The sequence below is a fragment of the Zalophus californianus genome, chromosome 4, assembly GCF_009762305.2.
Source record: "Zalophus californianus isolate mZalCal1 chromosome 4, mZalCal1.pri.v2, whole genome shotgun sequence".
In the NCBI taxonomy this organism is placed as follows: Eukaryota; Metazoa; Chordata; class Mammalia; order Carnivora; family Otariidae; genus Zalophus; species Zalophus californianus.
The window spans coordinates 32054666-32069803 of record NC_045598.1 but is presented as its reverse complement, the minus strand read 5'-3'; the positions used below and the strand labels follow the sequence as shown (position 1 = coordinate 32069803).

General features: G+C 45.9%; 1 long non-coding RNA gene across 1 annotated transcript; it reads right to left on the bottom strand.

Annotated features, from left to right (window-relative positions):
* Nucleotides 1–219: 219 nt before the first annotated feature.
* LOC113939294 lies at nucleotides 220–15105 on the bottom strand. Its single transcript, XR_003525194.2, has 3 exons — nucleotides 14591–15105; nucleotides 13314–13409; nucleotides 220–530 (listed from the first exon to the last, which is right to left on the bottom strand). It is a non-coding gene; the product is annotated as an uncharacterized LOC113939294 (long non-coding RNA).
* Nucleotides 15106–15138: the final 33 nt, after the last annotated feature.

Below are 15138 nucleotides of genomic sequence, written 5' to 3'. Positions count from 1 at the left end.
GTAGGGCTCTGGAATCTGCATTTTAATAGGTTTCCTCAGGTGACTTTTTTGGCTCCAGAGTTTGAGTATCACAGCCCTACATCCTCACTGCCTTACCACATGATGCCTCAGACACAGACGGCAGGGTTTAGGCCCACAAAAATATGCAATTCAGCCTCCATTCTTTTTATTATTACTATTATTTATTTGTTGGAGAGAGAGCACAAGCAGAGGCAGAGGGAGAGGGAGAAGCAAGCTCCCCACTGAGCAAGGAGCCCAATGCGGGACTCATCACAGGACCCTGAGATCATGACCTGAGCCGAAGGCACATGCTTAACCAACTGAGCCACCCAGTCGCCCCAGCCTCCATTCTTGAATGCTCGCCATGTGCTAGCTGAGGGTGGATGAAGACAGGCCTGGGTCTGCTTCCGGCTTCTTTCCCCTGTCTCTGAGGTGACGTAGAGAGCTCACCGGAATCAGGCAGAATTCCACTCATGTCACCTCCCAGAAAGTTTCACATAAGTTTGCCGGCTGGGAAGTTCCAGTAGAATCTAGAAAATGTATAGCTAAGTTTCAATTATCCAAACAATTTGAAGCAGAAGAATTGGGTTAGAGTCCTGGGTATGGTCTCCACTAGGTGTGGGATCTAAGGCAAGTCCCTTAACCTCTTTGAGGTTCAACTGCCTCCTCTGTAAAACTAGCATCTTCCCTAGAGTTTATAAGACTCAAACGAAATAACACTGGGAAGGCAGACTCACTTATACAGGGCTAGGCACACATTATCTCCTCAGCTCCCTCACCTTTGCAGGTGGGCCCTCCTTAGCTCTAGCACCATGGGACTGTCTCCCTCACCAGGCTGTGAGCACCTCAGAGAGGGACCTGAGCTTACCCATCTGTGGGTGTCCTGCACATAAGTATTTCTTAAAGGTCTGGTTTAAATATGAATGTATGACCTACATGTAAATATAGACAGAAAAAGCCACCCACACATAGACGCACATAGATACTGGTATGGGATTATTCACAGAGAGGTGACATGGAATTGTAAATAGAGCACAGGGCTTGGGGTCAGGAGTTTTAAGTATTAGGGTGGGAAACTGTATCTACCACAATAAATTGTCACCAACGTAGAGACTTAAAACAACACGTCTTGATGAGCTCACAGATTCTGTGGAGCGGGAATCCAGTGTAGCTTAGTTGAGCCATCCACCTAGAGTCTCACAGATCTGCAGCCAAGGAGTCAGCCAGGCCTGCAGTGTCATCAAAGGCCCAACTAGGGAAGGGTCTGTCTCCTCACTCAGGTCATTAACAGAATTCAGTTCCTTGCAGCTGTATGACTGAGACCCTCACTTTCCTGTCAGCTGTCGGTCAGAGGCTGCCCTCAGCAACTAGAGTGGCCTGTAGTTCCTTGCCACGTGCGCCTCCCAACATAGGCATCCCATAAGATGGCGGCCTGCTTCTTCAGGGCCAACCAGGGACTTAGAGACACCAGCAAGATGGGTCCTGCAATTTTAAGTCATGTAACCATGTAACCACTTATGTAATAATGTATACCCCATCCATTCCATCACCTTTGTTCTATTCTATGTTAGCAGCAAGTCCCAGACCCTGCCCACACTCTCGTGGAAGGACTTACAGTCTCTCCACCACAGGAACTCAGATGAACCTCATGAAGGATCTTCCTTGCAAAGCTGGCAGACAGATTTGGGGCATGGTAGAGGCCTGAGAGACCTTCTAACCATTTCACTCTCCACAGGAGAAAACAGAAGCCCAGAGAGATGGAGTCACCAATCAGTATACAGCAGAATCAGACTGGAATCTAGACCCCCTGCCTTCCAATTTCCATTCTACTCTATTGCTTCTCTCCCTGCTTTTTGTCAGGACTTTGGGGCCAATAGACAAAAATTTAGGTGACACTTTGAAGACGTAACTCAGTGGACATTGGAATGTCTTGGAATAGCTACAGAATAAATCCTGATTCTTCGTATATGACATGCAGGGCCCTTTGACTACCTGGCCAAACCAAGCTTTCTTGTCTCAACTTTTACCATCTCCCCCTGGTATGTTCCTTCACAGAGAACTATGTGCAGCTTTTCCACCAGGAATGCCTTTCTCTTTCTATGCCTAGAAAATAAACAAAACAAATCCACAAATAAATAAACCTACCTATCTTTTGAGTCCCAGTTCAGATGCTACCATCTCTGTGAAAGCCTCCTTAATTCTTGTAGGCAGAACTAATCACTCCCTCCAATCAGTCTCTTAGGATTTCGTTCAGTCTCCTGTATACCCCTTTTCATATGTATGATAGTTGTTTTTGAGTTCCGCTTCTCCTATGAAACTCAGACCTTAGAGCGGGGTTATTAGAAAGATGTGAAACTAATTTGGTTTAAACCTGTCCATCCTGTCTGCTGGCTTTGTCAAGAGACCCCCACAGCCTCTCCTGCTGAGCTGAAACACCACCAAGGTTAAGAGAGTATTTATTTCAAAGTAGATGTCTCCAGAAGCTCACTGCAAGTTGAGGAAAGGCTAGTTAGATCCCTACCCAATTACATTCTCCTCGACAGTTCCCTTAGCCCTTTACTCTGATCAGTAAATTTCTACTGATTGATTGAACAGAATTGGACTGTCATTCAACAACCGTAATTAATGTCTACCAAAGGCCAGGCCTATTCTAACAGTTCAGGTTACAGAGACACATAAGACTTAAGGGCATGAAAAATCTAAAGCATGTGGGCTTTAGAACCAAAAAAGTTTGATTCAAAGCCAGACCCAACGACTTATCAGTTCTATGACCTTAAACAAGTCACTTAACTTCTCTGACCTCAGATTCCTCAGCTAAATAGGGGATAACGATGTCTGCTTCCTAAGTGCTGCTGTGTGCATTACACGAGAGGATATATGTGCCTGGCCCAGGGCAGATGCTGTGCCCTTGACCCATCCACAGAGAATCATGAGTAATGTGGCAATACTTCTCATCCTCTGTGACAGATGCTGTCATGGACAGGAAGTCCCGGTTGAATGGAGGGACTCATTATATGGTACAGAAAAGGAGGAAGGGAAAGGCTTCAAACAGGATGAGCAGGAATGGCCAGGAGGACATTCCAGGCAGAGGGACCAGAAAGCACAAAAGCAGGCTATCCTCACACCTTGTCTTCATTTCGTCTGCTTCCAGCTTAGGCGGCATCTAGGCCCTGAAGTTAACAGAGAGATAAGACAGCATCTTCCTTCCATGACAGATGACTGACATCTTTATTTCTTTGCCATACCAGAGAAAGCGCCTTCTCTCTCAACCAGAAATATGAAATAATCCAATTTGCAGCTAAGTTAATGCTGAGAATTGAAATGCACTGGATTCTAAAGTTCTGATTCTAAGAAGAAGGTCAAATGAGTCTCATTCCCAGTACATGTGATACATTTTAAAATATGTTTTACGGAGTGTGAGGCTATCAAATTGAGACATATTATGACCTGTGGGTGATACAGTTCCTGCGGGAGCTCTTTGAACCTTCTAAGATTTTACATCCATGATTGCATGATCTAAATATCTTCAACCCCCCAAATCCTAGAATGTTAGCTATGGAGGACCCCGCAGAAGTTCAACCTCCGCATCTTCCTGATGGAGAAACTGAGGCCAAGATGTGGGGAATGAACTGCCTAAGACCATAATTTCTGACCCTGGGATGTAGGCCTGTCAACATCAAGCCCAGGGCTCTTTCTGCTGTATGACAGTTACCTACTCCCGAGGGACTGTTAAAAGTTTAGGGTGGGTCTTCTCAAATTGTATACTTCGATACATTTTGAAAAGGATTCATTTCCTTTGCATCCAATCGGCCGTGGTTTCCTTTGCATCCAATTGGTCGTGGTTTTTGTTTTTTTTTTTTTAAGATTTTATTTATTTATTTGTCAGAGACAGTGAGAGAGGGAACACAGGCAGGGGGAGTGGGAGAGGGAGAAGCAGACTCCCCACTGAGCAGGGAGCCTAATGCTGGGCTTGATCCCAGGACCCTAGGATCAAGACCTGAGCCAAAGGCAGACACTTAAATGACTGAGCCACACAGGCACCCCCAATTGGCCATTTTTAACAAGGTCAATACTAATAGGTTTTATCAAACCTCAGGCTCTTGACCATGCCCTTAGTATTTAGGCCCTGAAGGTGATAGAACCTTAAGGCAGAAAGGGATTTTGGAGATCTAGCTATTGTTCCACTCCCCTTCCAGCAGAGAAAGAGCCTTCTTGAGCATATTCAGTAATGCATTCATTTCTCCCAAGGGTATTCAGCCCACTGTGTGGCCAGGACTCCACGTTTCAGCAAGCAGAACTCTGTTTCTCTGTCTACGCTGTCCATTAAGAGAAAAGGAAGAAGGGAAAGGATGCTTACTTATTGAGCACCATTCGGGTACCAGGCACACGTGAGGGGCTTGGGTATATCACCTCATTTGGTTCTTAAAATCTCTCTCTAAAGTAGATGTGATCATTCCAATACATGACCGGAAAAAAAAAGACTCAGAGAGTTTCAATAATGTGCTCAAGTTCATCCACAGTAAGTGGAAGATTCAAGCCCATGTGTAACTCTTTGGAATGTCCTGCCTCCCCTGCCTTCTGTCTCTCTTCCATAAAGCCTTTTGACATGCCGCACTACAGCGTCCTTTCAAAATAAAAAATCCCCCGCTTAAATGCCTTTGATGGCTCTTCAATACCCACTCGAGGTAAACAGTCCGAGCTCTTTACCTTAATATCCAAGGTCCTCGACAATCTGGCTCCCGCCGGACTTTGCAGGCTCTCTCCCCTCAACTCTGCCAGCACATCTGAGGTTTTCCAGGAGGATGCCTTTCTGTCTGCACTTGCTGCCTGAACACCCTTCCCTTCTCTGCCTAAAGCTCTGCACGGATGTCACCTCCTTGATGGGGCCTTCCAGGCTCTCTGCAGAATTCCTTCTTCTCTGCCCTCCTCCAGCACATAGTACACACCCCCTTTTGCACTGTTCCGGTCCTGCGTAGTCTCAGACCCTCCAGGGCCGGGATTGTATTTTACTTTGCTTTGCATTCTCAGTTCTTGACACATAATAGTAAATGCTATAAATATTTATGGAATAGGATGGAGGCTTAATTCTTTTCTGGATGTGAATCCTTCCATTACTTGAAGACCTCTCTGAGGCCTGCCTATGCCATTCTTTCTTAGTTATTTCTTCTCTAGACCAGAGTCCCAGCTCCTCCAGCTGTTTCTTGTAAAGTCCGATTTCCAGATTCCTGGGGGCACCAGGGTGGCTCGGTTGGTTAAGCATCTGCCTTCAGCGCAGGTCATGATCCTGGGTTGAGCCCAGGGAGTCAGCAGGGAGAGTTTGCTTCTCCTCTCACTCTGCCCCTCCCATCCCTGCTCCTGCTCACTCTCTCTCTCTTTCACATAAATAAAATCTTTTTTAAAAAAGTCTGATTTCCAGATTTTTATCATCTTGGTCATTCGCTTCTGGGTGACAATTTGTCAGTATCCCTCTTTTAAAATATGATGCCTAGGACGAAACTTAGGAGATCGGATGAAGTCTGACTACACCAGAACAGGTTAAGAGGATTCCACCATCTGATTCAGAGATAACATTTCTTTAACCATGTCTGTGTGCCATGCATTTCTGCCTACTTCATCTTCTTTCACTCCTGTAATAATCCGGCAAGGTAGGAGCTATTTTTCCTGCCTGACAGATGAGGATAGTAGCCATCTGGTAAGGTAGCTTGAGAGCAAGTTAACTTAAAGTCACACACCCAGAGCACTAAGCGAGTTGCAGCCAACTGATACCTTGAGCTCATTTTGACGTCAACTGCTGTCAAGTTTTGTTTTTTTTTTTTCCTGTTACCAGCTAGTAACAGGCTTAAGAGTAACTGAGGACAAAAAGAATCCGTGCCTTTAGAAGGGTGTGGAGCCACAGCTCAGAGAAAAGGCAGGTTGGGTTAATGACCAACTTCCTAATGATAACGGCATTTATCTAGGACCTCAGACAGAGTCTGGAATTTCTCAGCCACATCGCTTCCTAGAATTATTTTTATTTGGTATTTTACAGAAGGAAAAAGAGCAGAAGTATCTTAATCAGTGAGATTTGGGTTCAGCACTTGTCTGCAAAGCCCTCAGACCATCAGAATTTGAGCAGCCAGTCCAGGCGGGGCCCTCTGAGTTACAGAGTAGGCAAGGAGGAGGCTGCAGCTCTGGTCTATGGCCTGGGCCTGCGAGGACCCCACTGCACACATCATTCCATAAATATCTACCGAGCATCACTGGGTTTCATGGATGGTGTGAGGCGCTGAACACATAAAGAAGATTCTGGAGTCAGTTCCAACCTTCTGGAGCATATCATCAGCTGGAACACAGGTGCAGAAGCAAATGATATGCACATGACCTAGGAAGTGTAATGATGAAAGGATGTGCCCAGGCTACTAAGGGAGCAAGAGAAAGGATATTTAACCTGTCCTGGGCAAGGGTGAAGACAAGGGATCAGGGGAAACTTCAGCTTCACGGTTGAGCGGGAGTTAACCTGGTGAGGGTAGGAGGAAGAGACAGAAAAAAGAAGAAATTCCAGGTATGAGCAGACGCTCAAAGGCATAAAGTTCCCAAAGAGTGTAGAAAAAATTACAGGCAGTTTTATGCTTAATTACACTTCAAGAGGCTGGGGAGGTAGACAGGATTATCAAGTGTGTGTTGTGTGTTAGGCACTGTGATAAAACACTCACATACAAAACACTTTATTTCAGATCATCAACTCACTGTGTGACCTTGAGTGAGGGACTGCACTTCTCTGGGCCTCATGAGTAAAATGAGGACGAGATGAATTCCAAGGCCCCATCTACTCTCAACTCTGGCATAACCAAGGGGAAGGCATTCTCATCTATGGTCTGTCTACCATGTTTACAGAAATGCTAGTCAGAATGATGGAGCATCGTGGCCCTGTTTCCCCAAGTTTCCCCAAAAAGAAGAAATTCCAGGTATGAGCAGAGGCTTATAGGCAGAGTATTCAAGAGGAAGCGCATTCTGTTAGACTTGAAAATGTTTACCAAGCATCTACTGTGTGCAGGATTCAGAAAAGACAACAGATTAAAATTGTTATGTAGCAGGGCGGCCGATCATAAATGCCATCGGCAAGGGTCAGATGGTGAGCTGTGGGGAGTTCAGGGTTGGGAGAGATCCGAGCCAGCTTGGAAGGCTAGAGGAAGGATTCCTGGAGGAGAAGGCGTTTGTGATGGGCACATGGTGCACAGAATGTCAAGGAAGAGGCTGAGCAGAGGCATTACGGGCAAAGGAAGCAGCAAGAGCCTGGCAAACCAATCAAAAACTGTACTTCTGCTCCCCCCACCTGCAGCCCCACTTCCCCCGGCACATCCTCTGCTCACCCCACCCTGCCCACTCTCAGGATTCTTAGCTGACAGTTGAGACTCTCCAGAACTAAGCCTTGTTCTCTCTGTCCAGCTCACTGACCCATGCTGCTCCTATGTGGACCCTCTGCTCCAGGACACTAAGCTATTCGCCGTTTCTTAAATGCTCCCTCAGTTTTCTGTTCCTATCTCACTCTGTCTTCTCCAGACAATGCCCCCTTCCCCTAATACTCCCTCTCCCCCCCCAACTTTCCTACCCATCATTCAAGGTCCACCTAAAATACCACCTTCTCTATAAAACCCTCCCTGACTCTCTTCCAAACATGGCAACATTCTGACTGCATTTCCCTCCTGGCACTTGGTACTTCCTGCCTTGCATAGGAATACTTTTCCTCATGAGACTGTAACTCCATGACCAGAATGCCATGCTATATGGGTATCTCTCCCACTGGTTTCGCACAGGGGCACTCAGTAACAGAGCAGGTGGTCAGCTCCCCAGTAAACACATGGGGCCATAAGCAAAGTGGTCAGAGGGAGAGGGTAAACAAATCTGCCCTTTGACTGTCATGGAAGGAGAAGAGGAGTTCTGTCATCATGGGCTAGCCAGCATCATTGCCCTAACCTCAAGGGAGGTATGGAGCTCACCTCTAGCTCCTGCAGCACACTCTGTCATCCCATCCTCATAATTGCTTCTAGGAGGTTCAGGGCTCCTGGTGAATCCAATCAGAAAATTTCCAACTGTTCTTCTGATGACAAACTTAGTATACAGATGAAATCTGTTTAAAGTGCCCATTTAATGATCTTAAGCAGCCTTGAAGCAGAAAAATGAGTCATAAAAGGCCAACAACCAGAAGAAGGTGAGAAAGGGCAAACATCCATATCAGGATGGAGGTGAAGCATATGATAGGTTTCAGGGCCACCACCCCACACCACCCCCACTTGTTGTAAGCTCCATAAACCAACTTTTCCTTTTCCTTCACCAATTCTCCCTTGGGGTCCCTGTCCACCCAAAAGTGAAAATGAAATGTTGGACTATAAAAGTAAACTACTGTTTCCTTGATGGTCAGTCCCGAAATAATCATTCTTTCTTGCTGTCCCTTATAGAGGGCTCTGCCAGGTTTATTCCTTAATGTATTATATAAAACAGCAGGCCTGGGGTTTGCTAGCATTCCTTCTTAAACTTTTTTTTTTTTCTATTTTCTTCCCTCTCTGTTGCCTCTGCATTTCTGGGCTTCCACCCCTCTGCAATCCTTTCCAACGGTCTGCTCACAGCCCGAATCCACGCTCCATCCACTTCTTGGTTTTAAAACTCCTTATGTCTCCTTTTTAGAAATTCGAACATTAAGCAATGACATCTATGACACACTGTGCCCAGGGATACTAAGTGGAATAACCGGGAAGTGCTCCCCTCAAAGAAGAGACAGACTAAGCTAAGATACTACAGTGTGATATACATCATACAGAGATATTTACCAAGTGACAGCACAGAGGAGGTAGCAAGGAATTCTTCCTGAGAAGTGTCAGAGACGTTTTGACCTGGGGAGAAAAGAGAAGCAGGAATCCAAAAGACAATATATACCCTTGTCTATTTTCTTAGCAAACCTGGAGGAATAGCTCCTTCAAAAGAAGCCTTGTCTGAGACTGTGGAGCTACAGGTGTGAACAAGGTTCCTGATCCCAAGAAACTTTCAGCCTAGAAAAGGAGTTTAAAAATGTACCCTAATAATGGCAAGACAACACATATCGAGCCATAGAGTTACAGAACAAACCAGCAGGGGAGTTCATAGAGACTTCTCCCTGGGTGTAGTAGGCAGAATTCTAAGAAGGTCCCCAAGATTCCTGGCCCCTGGTCTATGCATCCTGCATAATCCCTGAGAGAGTGTATATGATGAATCTTACTCTCGAGATTAGGTTTATGTAACGTGGCACAGTTGCCCAAGAGTAGGGAGGTTACCTGCCTTGACCTAACCTAATTACAAGTTTTGTAAAAGCTCAGGGTTTTCTCTGACAGTTGAAGAAGGAGAAATCAGCGAGATTCAAAGACTGAGGAGGATTTGATGTGAGAGATTCTCTGTCGATGAGATGGAAGGGCAGCCATGAGGCAAGGACCTAAAAGTCGCCCCCAATTGACAGCCAGCAAGGCAATGGGGATCTCAGTCCTAGAACCATAGAGAAATGAATTCTGTCAAGAAGCTGAAGGAGCTGGGAGCAGACATTTTCCTCATCAAGGCTCCAGATAAGAAGGTAGCTGGCCAACACTTTGACTTCAGCCATATGATACCTCGAGTGGAGAACCCAGCCATGCCTCGCCAGACTTCAGACCCACAGAACTAATCAATGGTCGTGCTAAATTTGTAGTAATTTGTTACAAAGCAATAAGTGCGTACAACACTGTCCTCTTGCTGGCTGTTTACATACCAATTTCCCCAACTGTGTACTCCTTGGATTCAGGCCATATCTAATTATCCTCATAACCTTAGGCTACTCATAAGACAGGTACTCCCTAAAATTCCATCAAATGAATGTTTAAAGGAGACTCAGGGATGCAGATGAGGACCTGGATGCAAATCAAGATCTAAATACACTCTGCCCATTCCCTCCTCCCAGAGGCAGGGAGACTGATGTGGAGCCCAGTGCTCAGACGAGAGGAGGAGGTCCCCTTTCAGTCCAGCGCTCCAAGGCCAATATATTCCACAGACAAAGCAAGTTGCCCGGCCTTAGCTGTCCTAGCTACAGCCCCAAACTTGGCTTAGGTGGACTAGCTTTCAAGGAACACTGTTCACAGAAGTATCATTAATCAAGGGTCCCTGTGTGACCTGAGAGTTACCATGTTCTAAATAATACCCATACCCATCTCAGTAGGGCTCTTGGGATTTATAGTTCACGAAAGATCTTAGCTATAGGTGAAAGCTGAATATATTTTCAACCAGCCAAAGTAAAAGTAAACAAGTCCTTGATTCTCAGCTATTCATTTCTTGTGAAACATTGTTTTTAATATGAAATAAAAAAAACACAATGAACACTTGTGTACCCTCTACCTTGCTTGCAAATAGTTAAAATTCCCTGTGTGTCTCCCTGATGGCATTCTCACCCCCCGCCCCCTAGAGATAACCACTCCCATGAACTTATTGTTTCCATGTTGGTCTTTATGTTTTCCTACATGTGTATATGTGTCCCTGAACAAAGCTGATAATCCTTTGCTTATTCTTAAACTTTACATAAGTGGCAACATGCTGCTTATCCTTTTTGGTTCAGTGCTACTTCTAAGATATTTTCATGTTATTACATGTGGCTCTAGATCAGGGTTTGGCAAGTCTTTCTATAAATGGCCAGATAGTCAATACTTTGGCTCTGTAGGTCATAAGGCCCATTGTAACACAAAAGCAGCCATAGATAACCTGACTGGGTTCCAAAAGACCTTTATTTTCATATGTTTCATCTGTCATGAAATATTCTTCTTTTGATTTTTTTCAGCCATTTAAAATGTAAAAGCCATTCTTAGCTTCTGAGCTATACACAAACAGGAGTCAGGCTAGATTTGGCCCAAGGACCCAGGATTTGTCAATCTTGCTTTAGATCATTCATTCTTATTGCTATAGAATATTCTGTTCATTTTACATCCTTTAAAAACATTCCTAAATATTTACAGGCTCAAGAAATTTAGTAGGCACTGTTTTAGATCAGACACTGGTCCTGCTCTTAAGAAATTTACTGTGTAAGTAGGCAAGATACATGTTAACCAATAATAAGGTAGAAAGTGATAAAGACCCTAACAGACGTTTGAATGGCCTGCCATGAGAGCTAACAGGAGTGGAGCAGGAGAGCTCATTTCATTTTGGCCCAGTGTTTGAGAAAATGGGCTATAGAGCCAGGATGCCCAGGTTCCTATTCTGACTCCACCATTTACTGACTGTGTGACCTCGGACAAGTTACTTTATCTTCTTGTGTCTTGGTTTCCTCATCTGTAAAATGCAAATCATAGTCATGCTTACTGCATAGGTTTGTTATGAAAGTGAAATTGTCACAAGAATTAATTTAGTACATGCAAAGCATGTAGAAAGTGCTGGTTCAAAGTAAGCATTACATAAACGTTGGTTTTTATTATTCAAGCTGGAAGATCACGGAAGGTTTTGTGGAGGCCGTATGAAATCAGAGTTTTTAAAAGAGGGGAAGGATTAGGACATATAGAAATGGAGAGGAAGGCATTCTAGAAGACAGAGCAGTACCTGGAAAAGCCCAGAGTGGCAAAGGACAAATGTAGAAAAGTACAAGTGAACCAAGTAAAGGAGAATAGAGAGAAGTGAATCTAGAAAGGAAAGTTATGGCCCGACCATGGAGAGCCTTGAGTTCATGGCTAAGACATTGGATTTTATCCTGTAGGTACTGAGGACTTCTTAAGGTTTAGGAACTGGGGTTTGACATGATGCTTCCAGCTCTTGGCAGCTGTGGGAGGCAAGTTTGAGAGAAGAGTCAGAATTAGGTTACAACTCCAACAGTCTAGGGAATGGGGCTTTCACTGGGGAAAAGGCAGGGTGCTTTGGAAATGGACTGGATGTGGAGGACAGGGAGGCATTTTAAAAAGCACCACGATGGCTTTAAGACTGGGTGACTGGGAGGATGGCAGTGCCATTGTCTGAAATGAGGAACACAGCTAGAAAGAGAAGGTTTAGGATGGAGAGTCATGATTTTGGTTTGTAAGCCATGAAGTTTAAGGACCCTGTATGGAATTGTCTAATGGAACTGGAGCTAGGAACAAAAAGGGTTGGGAGCAGGCTGGTGACCTAGACTACATGCTTCGAGTTAATCCTTCCAACAACTTGATGAGATAGGTATGTGATTATCCTCCCTCTATTCTAGAAAGGAAGAAACTGAAACCAGAGAAGTTAAGGCTAACCCCACAGCTCATAATCAACCACCCCACTCTACTGTCACTGCAGCTTGCTTTCTCAGGGCTTCACCCTAGGACAGTCCCTCAGACCCTTGCTCAGACTATTTGATGCTCTGGGGAGCTTGGACTATTTACCTTCTTGGCTTTAGCAAGTTAGAAGCAGGTGTGAAGGGGGTGGGCATAATGACAGCAAGGTAAGTGGCAGCTAACAACCAGGAACTTGAAGAAACCATCATGAGAACCCCAAATCATAGCATTCTGGGGACATTTGTTAAGATGGAATATAGTCCTTCACTCTTCAACAACCCAAGAGGATGTCTTCATAATAAAGCCCGATATTGCTACCAGTTCGTATTCATAATGAATCAAGAAAATAATCTATTTCTGGAAGTTCCAGATAGCTAGGAAGTTCCTAATACATCTTTTTTTTTTTTTTAAAGATTTTATTTATTTGACAGAGAGAGCACAAGCAGAGGGAGAGAGAGGGCGAAGCAGGCTCCCTGCTGAGCAAGGAGCCCGATGTGGGACTCAATCCCAGGACCCCGGGATCGTGACCTGGGCCAAAGGCAGCCGCTTCACCGACTGAGCCACCCAGGTGTCCCGCTAATACATCTTTAAAAGATTTTCACCTGGTATGGATAATTTCTTATTTTAATGTTATAGGAACAGACTCTCAGCACTCTGGGGGAACTTCTCTTCAAAAGCAGCTTTCCAGATAGCAGAGATTTTGATTCAGTTGTTTCCCGCTCACTGCCTAAAGAGCCCTAGAGGTATGTGGAGGATAGCCTGGGCTGTGTAGCTTTAGGGGACCCTCTGCCAAGATTCCCAGGCCTACACAGGCTGTCATTGGTAACTTCTTCCCTTCCTCTCATCCGCCTCCCTGACTTGCTTCTTAGAAAACAGGCAATAAGAGGTAACAGTGTGCTGGGGTCAGGAGAAATAGCATCCACAGCAAACATGAGCACAATCCTCGGTACACAGGGCCCAGTGGAAATAAAGGAATAAAACGCTTGCCCTGGTGCTGACCAGGGTGGTGAGGCCATACCAAATTAGATATAAAAAGACCAACATCTGTGTCCTAGCTCTGTTGCTTACCTGCCCTGCACTTTCCTGTTTCTATCCCTCTGCCTGGAATGCCGGTGCCTCGTGAACATATCCCTCAAGTCCTGGCTTGGGTCTTGAGAGCTCTTTCTGAAACACAAATCTGATTAAGTTACTCCCCCATTTAACACTCAGTAGCTTCTCAGTGCCCAAGCAGGGGCATTCATAAACGCTTTGGTCTCAAGATCCCTTTACACTCTGAAAAATTACTGAGGATCTTGAAAGGCTTTTTTATATGCAGTTTGTTCCTTCTGTCAATATTTACCATATTAGAAATTAAAATTGAGAAAGTTCTAAATTTTTATTCATTTAAAAATTACAATAATAAACTCATTACAGTTAACATAAACACATTTTCAATGAAAAATATATTTTCTACAACAAAATGTTAAAGACTAGTGTCTTACATTTGTGCTAATCTCTTTAACGCCTGGCTTAAAAGAAGACAGCTGGATCCTAAAATCTGTTTCTGCATTTAAGCTGTTGCAATATCATATGTCCTATATTCTATGGAATACGTCACTGTACACTCATGAGAGAATGGGTGGAAAAAAGCAAACCACATTTAGCATTATTCTGAAAATAATTCAGAGTTCACTGACCCCTGAAAGGATCCAAGGGACATCCACGGGTCCCAGGACCACTTGATGAAAACCACTGGCCTACAAGGTGAATTCTAAGGCAGACATACAAGGACATTCAATGTCATTCTAGACCCTATAATACCTCCTCCCAGGTTCTGGCTTCCTTTCCCTGTCTAGCTTCAGTTGCATCATCACCATATCCATATGTCTCCCATACTCCCGCCACACCACTCACACCAGCCAGCCATACGGTATCATGTCTTTACGCCTTTGCATCCATCCTTCCTTCTGCCTGAAATTAGCTTCCCCCTTGCAGGTTCTTTCAAGAGCCAATTTGAACGTGCTGGACTCTTGGGTGCCTCCTTTGACCCACCCTAACAGAGCTGACCACTCCCTGCAGGCAGAGTACAGGCTTTGAAATCAAACAGGCTGGACATCAATCTTCTCCACTCAGTCTTTTCCTGGCTGGGTGACCTTGGACAAGTGGTTTCACCCCTCTGCTAGGGATTATCCGCGGTGGACGTGGCGGTTAATCCAGAGGAGTGTTTGGATTAACGGAGTGCTAGCGGGCACTGAAAGAATGACCTTTTGTACAGTGCCTGGCACAGAGGGCTCACTGCGTACTTGATGAATTGGGAGAGCCATGAAGGACCGCGGGAGCTTGTACATAACTGTGCATTTACTTACCAGGTCCCTGCACGGTCCCATGGGCTTTACAAGCATTAACTTAACCTCACCAGCAGCCCCTTGGATCAAGTACTATCACGTGAGAGACGAGGGCCCTCAGGGAGAGGAGCGAGGTCACTTGCTCAAGGTCATCCATCACAGCTGGTCAGCAGAGGGGCGGGGACTCGAGCCCCAACGCGCCCGCTCTGCGTCAGCCGGGCTGTGGGGCCGAGACCTGACCGCTCTTGGCTACGCCGTCTTGCCCACAGGCCCCGCGCCGCCTCGGAGTGGGTGACCGGCGGCGGGACTCGAACCCGAGCCCTCTCCAGGCCTCAGTTTACCCGTCCAGGAGACGCGGCGCGGAGAGCCGGGCCGGGCGCGGATCCGAACTCCGGTGGGAGGCGACGGGGCTAACGGGGCCGGGACGCTCGGTGGCGCCCTCCCCACGCAGCCCCGCCCCGCCCCCCGCGCGCGGGCCCAACGGCCGAGGCGCGCGCCACCCCGCGGCGGGAGGGGGAGGGGGAGGTGGGGGAGGTGGGAGAGATGGAGGGAGGAGGAGGGAGAGGGGG